At 38.7% G+C, this 16,437-nt stretch overlaps 1 pseudogene; it reads left to right on the top strand.

Annotated features, from left to right (window-relative positions):
• The first annotated feature begins 14,496 nt into the window (after positions 1-14,496).
• Positions 14,497-15,483, top strand: LOC147340650 (importin subunit alpha-1 pseudogene; annotated as a pseudogene).
• The last annotated feature ends 954 nt before the right edge of the window (positions 15,484-16,437 follow it).

Raw genomic sequence — 16,437 nt, forward strand, 5'->3', positions numbered from 1 at the left:
TCATTACAATCACCTAAGGCATTATTGTCATGGAGCAACAGTTGTAAGGTTTTTGACTGGAGTCACAACATTTTTACCAAAGTAGTTTTATTGTAAGTCAACTCCTCTGATTAAGAAATGTAAATAACATTGAAATAAGAAAGTAGTTACTCTCTGATGAGCTAAAGTGAATCACATATGAGCCAAATAAACCAAAGAAATTTTCCAGTGCACCCAGAAATAGAACATGAAGCATAACAAGAGTTGTGCACTGGGGAGAACTGCAGCAATAGGCCAACTTGGCCTGCAGCAACTTGACACATATGTGTTGGAAATAAACTAGAGAGAGGAACACACAATAAAAGTCACTATAAATAGCTGTTGAAATTCATACCTTATTAATTCTCACATCAAGCCTGCAGAATATGTATTATTTATTCATATTCCCATATTTATGAGGAAACAGCTGGGTCAGGTTGTAATTTGATAGAGGTCACAGAGCTAATGGGACAAAGACCAAACCTAGGTTTCATGACTCTGAATATGGTGCTCTTTTCACTTAATTACACCTGAAATGTGGAAGAAACACCTGAGTACTTCAAGAATGCCACAGTAGTCTTTTCTAGTTCTAGAAAATGACAAAACTTATTCCTACCTCAGTGCCTTTGCATTTACTTTCCCACTGTGGTCATGTATGGATGTGAGATTTGGACTGTGAAGAAGGCTGAGCACCAAAGAATTGATGCTTTTGAACTGTGGTGTTGGAGAAGACTCTTGAGAGGCCCTTGGACTGCAAGGAGATCCAACCAGTCCATTCTGAAGGAGATCAGCCCTGGGATTTCTTTGGAAGGAATGATGCTAAAGCTGAAACTCCAGTACTTTGTCCACCTCATGCGAAGAGTTGACTCATTGGAAAAGACTCTGATGCTGGGAGGGATTGGGGGCAGCAGGAGAATGGGACGACAGAAGATGAGATGGCTGGATGGCATCACTGACTGGATGGACATGAGTCTCAGTGAGGTCCGGGAGTTGGTGATGGACAGGGAGGCCTGGCTTGGTGCGATTCATGGGGTCGCAAAGAGTCAGACACGACTGAGCGACTGATCTGATCTGATCTGATCTACCTGGAACTTTCCCCTCTACCTAGAACTTCTTCCTTCCTGGAGGCTTTTTAATGACTCAAATATCACCTGTTTAGAGAAGCTTTTCAAAAGCATCTTATCTAAAGAAGTCACCCCCTGATCCTACCACTCTCTATCATTGCTTTGGTTTTGTTTTTTTTTTGCTCTAAAATCTTGCTATTCTAAGAGTGTTCCACAGACCACTAGCATTGGCATCACCCAGGATGTCAGTAAGAAATGCCAAATCTCAGCCGTCCCCCCGCCAGACTAATGATTCAGAATCTGCATTTTAATAAGAATTCCCCAGTTTATTCATGTACACATTAAAATTTGAGAAGCACATATCACTTTCTGAAACTAACTTGATTTTGTGAATTTTTAATGTTAAGAAATATTTCATCGTAACTGAAGATTGTGAAGGAGAAGATAATGGACACCCACGTACCTGTAACCTGGCTTAGTCATATACTAACATTTTACTATATTTGCTTTATATTTTGAAAAGAATAGTTTAGTGAAGATGCCTGTGTTAGCCCTCTCTAGCCCTAGTCTCTTTGTCCATGTAGATTTATTCCGGTTTTATTCCTTTATATTACTTTGGTGGAGTTTGGAAAGGGGACAAATAGATTTGAATAATTCACCATGATTATCATGATGTCTTACATTTTTTTATGAAGTGTGTATATACTTAATACAGTGGTTTAATGAACATACAAATCTAATCATGTTTCTTTCCTGATTAAAACCATTCACTTGCTATAGGATCAAGCATTAACTTCTTAGAATGAAATACAAGCCCCTTTACCATGGACAAGGATTGTACAAGAAAATTATATGTCAGTTTTAAGACTAGATCTTGGTTCCCCCACCAGAGATTGAACGTGAGCCCCCTCAGTGGCTTCCCTGATGGCTCAGTGCATAAAGAATCGCCTGCAATGCAGGAGACACAGCAGATGCAGGTTTGATCCCTGGGTCCAGAATACCCCCTGGAGGAAGAAATGGCAACTCCTCCAGTATTCTTGCCTGGAGAATCCCATGGACAGAGGAACCTGGCGGTCTGCAGTCTATAGCATCACACAGAATCAGACATGACTGAGCAGCTAAGCACACACATCCCTGCAATGGAGTGCAGAGTCCTGACCACTGGACCACCAGGGAATTCCTTGATAGACAAATTTTAAAAGATAGATATTATATAGAAACAAGATGTTGAAAACATCAGAAAATATATTTAATAAAATTCAACACTCATCCAAGATTTTAAAACTCTTTAGTCTTCTCTAAATTGGTAAAGGGTATCTCTCCCACCATAAATGAAAATGTATTTCAAGTATTTAACTTAATGATGACAATTTAGTAGTGTTTTCCTTAAAGATGGGACTATGCCAAAAAGGTGCTCACTTACCCACTACTATTTGACATTGTATTAGATGGAAGTACTGGTCAATGCAATAAATGAGAAATAGAAACAAAAGGTATAAGGATTGAAAGAGAGAAAATAGCAGTAAACTATAGATTATTTTTCCAGTTTAAAAAAATAATCTATTGATAAACTAATAAAAAACAATATAGTTATACAAGGTTGCTAAGTAGAAGGTTAAAAAATAATCAGTACCTTGTAAAGGATATAACAATTTTTTAACTCGTCCAAATTTTCTACAGCTTTGCTACTTATTTGTGTGCTTTGTTCTACTAATATCAGTAGTAAAATGTAGCATCGTGAATGTAGATTTGTCAATTTCTTCTTGTAATTTGGTCACCTATTGTATATGTTAAGTTGATATTTTTAGTATAAGGTGCATACAGGTTAATGATTGTTTTATCTTCATGGTGGCTGAAAAATTTATTAAGTCATTTCCTTTTTATTAATAATATTTTTCACCATGAGTTCTCTTTTGTCTGATACTAACATCACCATTTCATTGCCTACTATATTTTTTCTACCCCTTTATTGTTAGCCCCTCTTGTTTGATGGTTTTAGGTATGCCTTTGTAGCAACACACACATGAATGTGTTTTTATATCCATTCTGAGAGTCTCTTTTAATAGATACCTATGATTAGTGGAAAATTCTGAAAGAGATGGGAATACCAGACCACCTGACCTGCCTCTTGAGAAACCTATATGCAAGTCAGGAAGCAACAGTTAGAACCGGACGTGGAACAACAGACTGGTTCCAAATAGGAAAAGGAGTACGTCAAGGCTGTATATTGTCACCCTGCTTATTTAACTTATATGCAGAGTACATCATGAGAAACGCTGGGCTGGAAAAAGCACAAACTGGAATCAAGATTGCAGGGAGAAATATCAATAACCTCAGATATGCATATGACACCACCCTTATGGCAGAAAGTGAAGACGAATTAAAAAGCCTCTTGATGAAAGTTAAAGTGGAGAGTGAAAAAGTTGGCTTAAAGCTCAACATTCAGAAAACTAAGATCATGGCATCTGGTCCCATCACTTCATGGCAAATAGATGGGAAACAGTGGAAACAGTGTCAGACTTTATTTTTGGGGGCTCCAAAATCACTGCAGATGGTGATTGCAGCCATGAAATTAAAAGACATTTACTCCTTGGAAGGAAAGTTATGACCAACCTAGATAGCATATTCAGAAGGAGAGACATTACTTTGCCAACAAAGGTCCATCTAGTCAAGGCTATGGTTTTTCCAGTGGTCATGTATGGATGTGAGAATTGGACTATAAAGAAAGCTGAGCACTGAAGAATTGATGCTTTTGAACTGTGGTGCTGGGGAAGACTCTTGAGAGTCCCTTGGACTGCAAGGAGATCCAACCAGTCCATCCTAAAGGAGATTAGTCCCGTGTGTTCATTGGAAGGACTGATGCTGAAGCTGAAACTCCAGTACTTTGGCCACCTCATGTGAAGAGTTGACTCATTGGAAAAGACCCTGATGCTGGGAGGGATTGGGGGCAGGAGGAGAAGGGGACAACAGAGGATGAGATGGCTGGATGGCATCACTGACTCGATGGACGTGAGTCTGGGTGAACTCCAGGAGTTGGTGATGGACAGGGAGGCCTGGCATGCTGCGATTCATGAGGTTGCAAAGAGTCGGATGCGATTGAGCAACTGAACTGAACTGAACTGATGATTAATTTACATTTATAACATTAACTATAAACATATTTGGGCTGATTTCTATTATATTATTTTGTATTTTATTTTTGCCATAGTTTTTGTTTACTTCTTTTTCCTTTCTTTTCTTCCTTCACATGAATTTATTGAAATTTCCCCCCCTACTGGTTTGAAAGTTATGTATGTTATTTACATTTCTTTCAATGATTACTCTTATAACTTTAAAGATACTTATGTTACTATACATTTTTCTAACACAGTCTAAAAGTAACATTTCTAGCCTTCTACCAAAAAATAAAAGAATTTTGGAACTCTCTAGTTTCCCCTTCTATCCTCCTAGTTACAGTAGTTTAGATTTTTATTCTATCTACCTCTTTGAATTAATTATTATCATGATTTTTTATAGTTAATACTTATTTAGGTATTTCAACATGATTCACTGATGTTTTTGTTCAACATTGCCTAATTCCATCACACTTTTTACTTCTGATTTCATTTTCAGTCTTGCTGGAATGCATCCTTTCAGTTCAGTTTAGTCGTTCAGTCATGTCCGACTCTTTGCGACTACATGGACTTCAGCATGCCAGGTTTCCCTGTCCATCACCCATCGCCATCACCATGCATCCTTAAGCAGTTATTTTACTGAAGTTGTGTTGTAGTATACTTTGAGTCTTGAGTCCTGAAATATCTTTATTTCACTGATTATTTCACAAGTTCTAAGTCGACAGATTACTTGATTAGATTTCCGTGGGCCTATGTTTTTCCATTATTACATACGCTGGTTTTCTCTTTTGGTGGTAAGAGTCTTTGTATACTTTGTAAATTTTAGTTATGCTCTCTTTTTTCAGAGAGAGTTGTCTCCTGTAAGAGTTCTGCACATACACTGGATTGTAGAGGTGTCACTATGGAGCAGTTTTGTGCTTGTTTCCACAGTGTCCCTATAAAAGTTTGGGGCCAGTTTTTACAGTTTATTCTTTTAGCTTTTGCTTTCTATACAATATATGTAGTATGTATGTGGACCCCACACCCATGCATAGTGGAGATTTTTCATGGAGGACCTACAGCTGAGAATGGATTTCCTGCTTACAAATCCACATTCACAGGCCAAGGGTCAAAGTTTTAGCAGTACTTCCTATTTCAGGAAGCTCAGTTCCAGCTCACTACCCATGCACTGGATCTGTGGCTTACCATGCATTTCGGCAAGGCATTAAAACTCCAGTCACGTGAGGGTGGAGGAACAGTTTGAATACAAAGAAACATGGAAGAATTTGGTGAGACTTTCATATCATGACTGTGGTAGTTGTTATACTACTTTATGTGTGTATTAAAACTTGCAGAACTATAAACCAAAAGGGTGATTTTATTTTGTACCTAAATTTTAAAAAGGAAAAATAATACCCCAGACTTTGTATTACAACTGTCTGACTCCTCTTAGGAGCATTGAGCTTCAACTCTTGTTTACTCTTCTGATTGCATTTCCTCTTCATTTCTGACACATAGAGAGTTTCTTTGTTTTCAAACTCAGTTATGCATTTTTAAAAACTAGGAGGGATGTTATTTTATCCAACTTGTCTATGTGTTTGGAGGGTGTAGAAAAGTGTTTCTCACATCTTGTCAGTTAACCCTGTTGACTCCATTATATACCTCTTGATCACTTGACACTCATACTTTAAGGAAATACAGCCCAAAAATTACTCCAAAAGAAAAAAATAAGGGAAACTGCACAGAGATGCTTATATCAGTGTGAGTCATAATGATAACTTTTGAAAACAATCCCACCTCTTACACAAGCAGTTCAATGGAAAACCTCAATGATAGTTTTATGAAAAGTATATGACTTGTGTTGGTATATGGAAGTGTACATGAAATAATGTTGAATAAGACAGAACACAAAGATATATATATACATAGACAAACACATACATATATGTACACATAAACATATATATATGTGTGTATGTATATATGTATGTGCATGCATACTAAATGACTTCAGTCTTGTCCAACTCTTTGCAACCCTATGGACCATAGCCTGCCAGATTCCTCTGTCCATGGGGATTCTCTAGGCAAGAATACTGGAGTTGATTGCCATGCCCTCCTCCAGGGGATCTTCATGACCCAGGGATTGAGCCAGCGTCTCTTATGTCTCCTGCATTGGTAGGCAAATTCTTTGCCCCTAGCGCCACCTGAGAAGCCCATATGTACATATACATGTACACATAGCCACATTTATTATTATTAGGATATATCAGACCATTGGTATAACATTTTTCAAATGACACAGTACAAAATAAATAATTGATGTTTTAAAGTTATGTTTATCACTCCCCTTCTTTTTTTTAAGATTTTGTTTTGATGTGGACCATTGTTCAAAAGTCTTCATTAAATTTGTCACAATATTGTTTCTGTTTTATGTTTTTTTTTGTTTTTTGTTTTTTTTGGCCATGAAGCTTGTGGCTCCCTGACCACAGATCAAACTGGTACCCTCTGCATTGGAAGGTGAAGTCCTAACCACTGGACCCCAAGGGAAGTCCCTTCCCTCTTTGTGAGGGGAACATTTATTGAGCATTTATTCTCTTCTAAGTACTCTGCTTTAACTGGTATCATCTGATTTTGTCCTCTCATAAGCCCATATAGAGTAGGTTCTATTATAACCTCCACTTTTCAAATGAAGGAAAGGAAGCTTAGGGGTTACCCAGGAACACATAGCTTGGAAGTGGTTGATATCTAAACCCAGAGGGTCTTATTCCAAAGCACATGCTCCTTACCACTATGCCATTAGAGTGGTTTTTTTGTTTAATTTCCTTTAATTTATTTATTTATTTTTGGCTATGCTGGGTCTTTGTTGCTGTGTGCAGGCTTTCTCTAGTTGCAGCTAGCAGGAGCTAGTCTTCATTGTGATACCAGGGCTTCTCATTGCAGTAACTTCTCTTGCAGAGCACAGGTTTTGGGGCATGCACACTTCAGTATTTGTGGCACACAGATTCAGTAGTTGTGCCTCAAGGACTTAGTTGCTCCACAGCATGTGGAATCTTCCAAGACCAGGGATTGAATCTATGTTCCTTGCATTGGCAGGTGGATTCTTAACTACTAGACCACTGGGGAAGTACTAGAGTGTTTTAATCATAGTTGTTTGTATTAAAAAAAAAAATTAAACTCCTCTATCCATGGGATTTTTCAGGCAAGAATACTGGAGTGGGTTGCCATTTCCTCCACCAGGGAAATCTTCCTGACCCAGGGATTGAACCCACATCTGCTATGTCTCCTACACTGCAGCAGATTCTTTACCACTGAGCCATTGGGGAAGACCCCCCCAAATTTAAAACTCATGCAAAAATGTTATTTTTTAGCCTAATAAAAGTTTAGAGATTTTATTCAATTTTACTGTTTTACTTCCAGGGGGGAAATCTTCTACAAATTTAAAAATGACCTGGTTCATTTGCATGTTATACAAAATAATCGTATCTTAATCCTTCTCATGTATAATAACAACAGCTATTAATTATTGAGAGCTTAATCTATAATAAGGACTTGCTATATGGTTTACATACATGATCTCATATAATCTTCCCCAGTGTTGTATGAGGCAGGTAATATTAAGATCAACTTTTATTTTCTGCTTAGGAAAACAGATTTGCAGAAGTTCAGGAACTTGCCCAAAGGTACTTACCTATTAAGAAGCAGAGCCAGAACTCAAACCTAAGCCTGACCCTAAAGTCTGTGCTGTCAACCTAAACTGTAATGTCTCTTCATATGTTTGTCAACATGACTGCAGAGTTTAAGGAGCATGCCAAAGCTGTACTCACTTCCTAATATTGTGGGCAATCCTATGTATTGTAAAGCAGCAACCAAGTTTTCCTTGGCAAAGAATGATCTTGTGGAAATTTTCATGGGACTGTGGGACTCCATGCAGATGGCACAGTAAGAATCATTGTTTTTCTGAAAACTATGTATACCATTGCTCAGAGAATAATCAAATGGATCCCTTAGAAATGTTGCTAGATAGACCATGATTTCAAGTTTCTTCAAAATCTATTTAACTTGCTAATTTCATAGCTCCATGGTTTTACTCTGGTGTTAAGGAGCCAGTGAACTGTGAAAACTTTTTTTTTAATCTGTGTGACATGTAAGTCCATGATGAAGCTGTATGCAGCATGATGTTTTTAATCTTTCAGAACTCATTTCAGTTTCCATCTTAAAGTGCCGGATCCAAAGGCCAGAAGAGTGAAATGAGAAAATGAGAATTGAAAAATCAGAGAATGTTATCTGGGAAAATACTTTAATGAGGCATGTTACAAAGGGGTTGGTAGATTTGAGTATGACATCAGTTTTTAGGCTGAGCCTGATGAAGATTCCTTTCAGATCTTAATGTAACATCTTGAATCTAATATCTCTGGCTATTAAAACTCATGATTATGTGACTTCTTGTTAATCAGAAAATCATTGCTCTCCTTATATTTGAATGAGATTTTCCAGCAAAATCAGATTTTTAAAAAGATCCATTAATTATCCGGGCAACTGCAATAATTATGACACAATGTCACAATTGTGTCTCTATGACACAGTCATGGAGCAGGAAGGGAACACAGGTACATGGAGGCAATACTGGATGGTATGACTAAAAAAAGAGTCCATATGACATTGTAGTCACTTCCTGTTGCTTCATAACAAATTAGCACAAATTTGGCAACTTAAAACAACATACATTTACTAATTCACAATTTCTGTGGGTCAGGAATCTTAGTACAAATCAGCTGCATATTCTGCTCAGAGCCTTACCAAGATAAAATCAAGGTGTCAGTCAGGTCTGCAATCTCACCTGAGATGTAGAATCCCTCCCTCTTCCTAGCTCCCTGACTGTTGGCAAAACTCACTTCCTTGCAGTTGTAGGACTGAATTCATTGTTTTCTGATGGATGTTGGCTGGGAACTACTTTCAGTTTCTAGAAGCATCCTCAGGTTCTTTCTAGGTGACCCCCTTGATAAGCAGTGAGCTTAGTTGCTTTTTCAAGGCCAGCAAGAGAATCTCTTTTGCTTATTTCTTAATTGAGATAAAATTGGTGTGTAACATTGTATTAGTTTTAGGTGTACAAAAAACTGATATGGTATAAAATTGTTGCAAAAGTGATTATCACAATAAGTTTAATTAGCATCCATCTCCCCACATAGTTACTAATTTTTTTCTTGTGATTAGAACTTTTAAGATCTACTTTCTCAGTAAGATTCAAATAAGTATTCAACACAGTATAGATAACTACAATCACCATGCTGTATATTACATCCTCATGACTTATTTATCTTACAACTGGAAGTTTGTACCATTTGACCATCCTTTTACTTAAACTCTTTCTTTCAGGAAAGGCCTGAATCCCCTTTTAAAGGGTTTGCCTGATTACATGAGGCCCAGTCTGAATAATCTCTCTTTTGATTAACTTAAAGTCAACTGATTAGGGACCTTAACTACACCTACACCTTCTTCATCTTTGCCATGTAACATAACCAAACCGAGAGAGTGCTATCCCATCATATGCACAAATTCTTCCCATACTCAAAGGGAAGGAATTATACGGGGCATGTACACGAGAGGGCAAGAATCTTGGGGCCCATCTTTAAACTTTGCCTATGATGAAAAACTGGAGTTCAAGATCAAGTTGTAAATTAATACTTATGTCTGCAGAAAAACATATACATGAATGCTCATAGCAGCATTATTCATAATAGCCAAAAATACTTATCAACTAGTGACTGGATAAATAAAGTGTGATATATCCATATAATGGAATATTATTTGACCATACAAAGGAATGAGGTGTTAATACATTACAACATGGATAGACCTTGAGAGCATAATGCTAAATGAAAAAATTCGAAACACCACATATTGTATGGTTCCATTTTTATGACATTCCTAGAATAAGCATATCTAGACAGAATATAGACTAGTGTCTGCTTAAGACTTTGGGGTTTGGGGTAAGTGCTGGAGTGGCTGCTAATGAGTATGAAGTTTTCTTTCTGGGATAAAATGTTCTAAAATAGATTGTGGTGATGATTGTACAACTCTATGAATAAAGTAAAAGCCACTGAATTATATTCCTTATATAAGTGAATTAGATGGTGTGCTCGTGCATGCATACTCAGTCATGTATGACTTTTTGCAACCCTGTGGGCTGTAGCCTGTGAGGCTCCTCTGTCCATGGGATTCTCTAGGCAAGAATACTGGAATGGGTTGCCACTTCCTCCTCCAGGGGATCTTCCTGACCCAGAGAACAAACCTGTGTCCACTATGTCTCCTGCATTGGCAGCCAGATTCTTTACCACTGAGCCACCTGGGAAGCCTGGATTAGATGTACATGAATTATATTTCAATAAAATTGTTAATAAAAGATCAAGTTGTACTATTTGATAACTTCTTTGAAATTCAGGAATTTAAACTTAGTTTTCTCATCCTTAATGGATATAATAATACCTACTTTACAAGGTTGCTGTGAGGATCAAATGATATAATTATGGAGATTGTTTTGTAAATTGCAAATTGCTATACAGTTTTTTATTTGTTTATTTATTTTTGACTGTACCACATGGCATGTGGAATCTTGGTTCCCTGAGCAGGGATTGAAATTGGGTCCTCTACAATAGAAGCATTGAATCAACCACTGGATGGCCAGGGAAGTCCAGTGCTATAAAATTTTAAAAAATCATTATTATGTAGTCTATAACTCTGCAAGGGACTTCCCTGGTGGCTCAGATGGTAAAGCGTTTGTCTACAATGCTGGAGACCCAGGTTTGATACCTGGGTCGGGAAGATCCCCTGGAGAAGGAAATGGCAATCCATTCCAGTACTATTGCCTGGAAAATCCCATGGACAGAGGAGCTTGGTAGGCTACACTCCATGGGGCTGCAAAGAGTCGGACACAACTGAGCAACTTCAGGAGAGGCGGCAGTGAGGAGATACCTCTCGTCCAAGGTAAGGAACAGCGGCTGCACTTTGCTGGAGCAGCCGTGAAGAGATACCCCACGACGAAGGTAAGAAAAACCCAAGTAAGACGGTAGGTGTTGGAAGAGGGCATCAGAGGACAGATACACTGAAACCATACTCACAGAAAACTAGTCAATCTAATCACACTAGGACCACAGCTTTGTCTAACTCAATGAAACTAAGCCATGCCCGTGGGGCCGCCCAAGATGGGTGGGTCATGGTGGAGAGGACTGACAGAATGTGGTCCATTGGACAAGGGAATGGCAAACCACTTCAGTATTCTTGCCTTGAGAACCCCACGAACAGTATGAAAAGGCAAAATGATAGGATACTGAAAGAAGAACTCCCTAGGTCAGTAGGTGCCCAATATGCTACTGGAGATCAGTGGAGAAATAACTCCAGAAAGAATGAAGGGATGGAACCAAAGCAAAAAAAACACCCAGTTGTGGATGTGACTGGTGACAGAAGCAAGGTCTGATGCTGTAAAGAGCAATATTGCATAGGAACCTGGAATGACAGGTCCATGAATCAAGACAAATTGGAAGTGGTCAAACAGGAGATGGCAAGAGTGAATGTCAACATTTTAGGAATCAGCGAACTAAAATGGACTGGAATGGGTGAATTTAACTCAGATGACCATTATATTTACTACTGCAGGCAGGAATTCCTTAGAAGAAATGGAGTGGCCATCATGGTCAACAAAAGAGTCCGAAATGCAGTACTTGGATGCAATCTCAAAAATGACAGAATGATCTCTGTTCGTTTCCAAGGCAAACCATTCAATATCACAGTAATCCAAGTCTATGCCCCAACCAGTAACACTGAAGAAGCCGAAATTGAATGGTTCTATGAAGACCTACAAGACCTTATAGAACTAACACCCAAAAAAGATGTCCTTTTCATGATAGGGGACTGGAATGCAAAAGTAGGAAGTCAAGAAACACCTGGAGTAACAGGAAAATTTGGCCTTAGAATACAGAATGAAGCAGGGCAAAGACTAATAGAATTTTGCCAAGAAAATGCCCTGGTCATAGCAAACACCCTCTTCCAACAACACAAGAGAAGACTCTGCATATGAACATCACCAGATGGTCAACACTGAAATCAGACTGATTATATTCTTTGCAGCCAAAGATGGAGAAGCTCTATACAGTCAGCAAAAACAAGACCAGGAGCTGACTGTGGCTCAGACCATGAACTCCTTATTGCCAAATTCAGACTTAAATTGAAGAAAGTAGAGAAAACCACTAGACCATTCAGGTATGACCTAAATCAAATCCCTTATGATTATACAGTGGAAGTGAGAAATTGATTTAAGGGACTAGATCTGATAGATAGAATGCCTGATGAACTATGGAATGAGGTTCATGACATTGTACAGGACACAGGGATCAAGACCATCCCCGAGGAAAAGAAATGCAAAAAAGCAAAATGGCTGTCGGAAGAGACCTTAAAAATAGCTGTGAAAAGAAGAGAAGTGAAAAGCAAAGGAGCAAAGGAAAGATACAAGCATCTGAATGCAGAGTTCCAAAGACAAGCAAGAAGAGATAAGAAAGCCTTCCTCAGCGATCAATGCAAAGAAATAGAGGAAAACAACAGAATGGGAAAGACTGGAGATCTCTTCAAGAATATTAGAGATACCAAGGGAACATTTCATGCAAAGATGGGCTCGATAAAGGACAGAAATGGTATGGACCTAACAGAAGCAGAAGATATTAAGAAGAAGTGGCAGGAATACACAGAAGAACTGTACAAAAAAGATCTTCATGACCAAGATAATCACGATGGTGTGATCACTCACCTAGAACCAGATATGCTGGAATGTGAAGTCAAGTGGGCCTTAGAAAACATCACTACAAACAAAGCTAGTGGAGGTGATGGAATTCCAGTTGAGCTATTTCAAATCCTGAAAGATCATGCTGTGAAAGTGCTGCACTCAATATGCCAGCAAATCTGGAAAACTCAGCAGTGGCCACAGGACTGGAAAAGGTCCGTTTTCATTCCAATTCCAAAGAAAGGCAATGCCAAAGAATGCTCAAACTACCACACAATTGCACTCATCTCACACTCTAGTAAAGTAATGCTCAAAATGCTCCAAGCCAGGCTTCAGCAATACGTGAACCGTGAACTTCCAGATGTTCAAGCTGGTTTTAGAAAAGGCAGAGGAACCAGAGATCAAATTGCCAACATCTGCTGGATCATGGAAAAAGCAAGAGAGTTTCAGAAAAACATCTATTTCTGCTTTATTGACTATGCCAAAGCCTTTGACTGTGTGGATCACAAGAAACTGTGGAAAATTCTGAAAGAGATGGACATACCAGACCACCTGACCTGCCTCTTGAGAAACCTATATGCAGGTCAGGAAGCAACAGTTAGAACTGGACGTGGAACAACAGACTGGTTCCAAATAGGAAAAGGAGTTAATCAAGGCTGTATATTGTCACCCTGTTTATTTAACTTATATGCAGAGTACATCATGAACCACGCTGGACTGGAGGAAATACTAACTGAAATCAAGATTGCCGGGAGAAATATCAATAACCTCAGATATGCAGATGACACCACCCTTATGGCAGAAAGTGAAGAGGAATTCAAAAACCTCTTGATGAAAGTGAGAGTGGAGAGTGAAAAAGTTGGCTTAAAGCTCAACATTCAGAAAATGAAGATCATTGCATCCGGTCCCACCGCTTCATGGGAAATAGATGGGGAAACAACGGAAACAGTGTCAGACTTTATTTTTGGGGGCTCCAAAATCACTGCAGATGGTGACTGCAGCCATGAAATTAAAAGACGCTTACTCCTTGGAAGGAAAGTTATGACCAACCTAGATAGCATATTCAAAAGCAGAGACATTACTTTGCCAAAAAAGGTTCGTCTAGTCAAAGCTATGGTTTTTCCTGTGGTCATGTATGGATGTGAGGGTTGGACTGTGAAGAAGGCTGAGCCCTGAAGAATTGATGCTTTTGAACTGTAGTGTTGCAGAAGATTCTTGCAAGTCCCTTGGACTGCAAGGAGATCCAACCAGTCCATTCTGAAGGAGATCAGCCCTGGGATATCTTTGGAAGGACTGATGCTGAAGCTGAAACTCCAGTACTTTGGCCACCCCATGCGAAGAGTTGACTCATTGGAAAAGACTCTGATGCTGGGAGGGCCTGGGGGCAGCAGGAGAAGGGGACGACAGAGGATGAGATGGCTGGATGGCATCACTGACTCGATGGATGTGAGTCTGAATGAACCCCGGGAGTTGGTGATGGACAAGGAGGCCTGGCGTGCTGCGATTCATGGGGTCGCAAAGAGTTGGACACGACTGAGAGACTGATCTGATCTGATCTGATGGTGCAGTTGATCCGCTATTGGCACTTCTGGTTGTCCCTGATATGTCATCTCTAGTATGTGGTTACTTACGCAGTCTTACCTGGACACTTTCAAATCTTTGTCCCAACAAGAATCCTGCACCCCTCTTAGAGGCTATTGAGCAGATTCTTCCTACTTTAATTCATCTCCTGCATCACGATGATCCAGAAGTATTAGCTGATACCTGCTGGGCTATTTCCTACCTTACTGGTGGTCCAAATGAATGGATTGAAATGATTGTGAAAACTGGGGTTGTACCCCAATTTGTGAAGCTTTTAGGAGCTACTGAATTGTCAGTTGTGACTCCTGTGCTCAGAGCCACAGGAAATATTGTCACTGGGACACATGAACAAACACAGGTTGTAATAGATGCAGGAGCACTTGCTGTATTTCCCAGCCTGCTGACAAACTCCAAAACTAATATTCAGAAGGAAGCTATGTGGACAATGTCAAACATCTCAGCTGGCCGCCAGCACCAGATACAACAAGTTGTGAATCATGGATTAGTCCCATTCCTTGTTGGCCTTCTCTCAAAGACAGACTTTAAGACATAAAAGGAAGCCACATGGGCTGTGAATAACTATACAAGTGGCGGAACTGTTGAGCAGATCGTGTACCTTGTTCATTGTGGCATAATAGAGCTGTTGATGAACCTCCTAACTGCAAAAGATACCAAAATTGGTCTGGTTATTCTGGATGCCATTTCAAATATCTTTTGGGCTGCTGAGAAACTAGGTGAAACTGAGAAACTTAGTATAATGATTGAAGAATGTAGAGGTTTGGACAAAATTGAAGCTCTACAAAACCATGAAAATGAGTCTGTGTACAAAGCTTCATTAAACTTGATCGAGAAGTATTTTTTTGTAGAGGAAGAGGAAGATCAAAATATTGTGCCAGAAACTACCTCTGAAGGCTATACATTCCAAGTGCAGGATGGCTCTGCTGGGACCTTCAACTTTTAGATGTACATCTGAGTCTTAGAGTTGTTCGTTGTGTACTATGCTTTGTATAAGTTTGTCTTACTGTTTCTCTACTAAGAACTCTTTTTAAATGTGGTTTGTTATTGTAGCACTTTTTACAACAAAACTGTACTTGAACAGTTCCAAACTGTACATACTGTATGAAGCTTCTCCTCTCAATGAGTTTCTTATTTCTATGTGGAATTTCATATCTTGCAATGTCCTGTAAATAAAGATTAAATTCAACCCTTTTCAATAAATAACTAAATTAATTAATTAATTAAAATGTCTTTGGATTTTTTATATTGCATCAAGTCTGCAGATTTCTTTGGGGAGAAACATTTTAACATTTTAACAATATTAGCTTGCAATCCATGAACACAATTCATCTTTCCATTTGCTTGAGTCCTATTTAACCACCTTCAGCAATATTTTGTTGTTTTCAGTATACGAGTCTTTCACCTCTTTGATTAAATTTATTTCTAAAATTTTTTTTCTTAATAGTACTATAACACAAAATGATTATTTTCCTAATTTCCTTTTCAGATAGTTTTTCACTAATGTATATAAATTCAAATGACTTTTGTGTGTTGATTTTGTACTCTGTGCTTGTGTACATGCTCAGTTGGTTCAGTCATGTCTGACTCTTTGTGATCCTATGGACTACAGCCCACCAGGCTCCTCTATCCATTGGATTAACCAGGCAAAAATACTGGAATGGGTTGCCACGCCCTCCTTCAGGGCATCTTCCTGACCCAAGGATTGAACCCACATCTCCTACATTTCAGGCAGATTCTTTACCAGAAAACCACCAGGGAAGCCCCTTTGCATTCTGTAACTTTAGTAAACTCATTTTTAGTTCTAATAGTTTTTTTTTTTAATGATGTTTTTGGGGTTTTATATATAAAAGGGTTAGTTTTTTTTTTCTTACTTTCCAATTTAGATAACTTGTATTTC

The sequence above is a fragment of the Bos grunniens genome, chromosome X (assembly GCF_055505025.1).
Source record: "Bos grunniens cultivar Pamir isolate PY7600 chromosome X, Bosgru_T2T1.0, whole genome shotgun sequence".
Classification (NCBI taxonomy): Eukaryota; Metazoa; Chordata; class Mammalia; order Artiodactyla; family Bovidae; genus Bos; species Bos grunniens.